Here is a 1,138-nt window from a genome sequence, read left to right on the forward strand (position 1 = left end):
TGTGTGTGTGTGTGTTATGTGTGTATGTATGATTAATATTTGATATAATAAGCTGAAAACATGATATATCATTCAGGTGAATTCCTTTAAAACTGTCCGTTCATTTTGTAGGCCAAGGCAGTTGCTGATGACCAAACATTGTCCTTCTCCGTTAGGCTAAAAGGTCATTGTTCCATCAAACTTGACCTCATTTACTCCTTGTCTGACCCCAGATGAAACCTCGAGGTCAAACTCGACTTGTCCATTGGTTGGCGGGTCAAGTGGGGTACGTATTATGCATGCAGGTTCGAAGTTGTATAATAACAATTTCCAACCAAGGTCAAATAAGTTTCGTATGAATAGTCTCTGCAGCCGATCCTTCGGTGTAGGACCCCATCCCTTATAATAATAATAGGCTAACCCAGAACAACGATAAGGGCGAGCCCAGTATGTTGTGCGTTTAAAACAGCTGAATGAATGCCCTCAATGGCAGTCATATCAGGGGCAGTAACTTGACTATTTCTATCAACTCACAAAAAGTACTCGTGGAGTCGCTCCCCGTCCGCCCTCTTTAAATTCTTGCCAGTCCATCTTAGTCATGGTGTGCCCACTGCGTGTTATTCAAATAATTAATTATAGCCTACTTGCCTAAGCTTTCAAGTTGTTCCTCTTATTTAAAAAATATTCCATTTCTGAATTTGGGATGCAAAATAACTACGAGAGGCAATCTCGTGCCTTCATGATGAACACACAATTCTGAAAAGTTTGAAAATTATAGGCTCCCAAAATAGGGTCTATATATAATATTAATACGTACCCCGAGAGCTGGATCTTCAAAGCCTTTTAATATCCCAGAAATTGCATAGGTCTTCCTGATTTATTTTTTTGTTAAATCAGCGAGTAGCCTACTTGGGCGTCTTCAAGTACTCATACTATACCTCTTTTGATATCTTTTCCTTCCAAAACGTTCTCCGTGGTTTAAATTCCTAAACACCGCATGCAATATCTATAGATCTATTAGCTTCTACTTTATTTTCAAGATAATAGTTTAGTTGAATTCACCACCCTACTGTACTAAGCGATCGCCCTGTCTGCTGATATAAAAGTTTAAATTATACTACCTGGCTTGAATCTCGCCTGCCACAGACATAAAGCACTG

Source organism: Aplysia californica, unplaced genomic scaffold (genome assembly GCF_000002075.1).
Source record: "Aplysia californica isolate F4 #8 unplaced genomic scaffold, AplCal3.0 scaffold00113, whole genome shotgun sequence".
NCBI lineage: Eukaryota > Metazoa > Mollusca > Gastropoda > Aplysiida > Aplysiidae > Aplysia > Aplysia californica.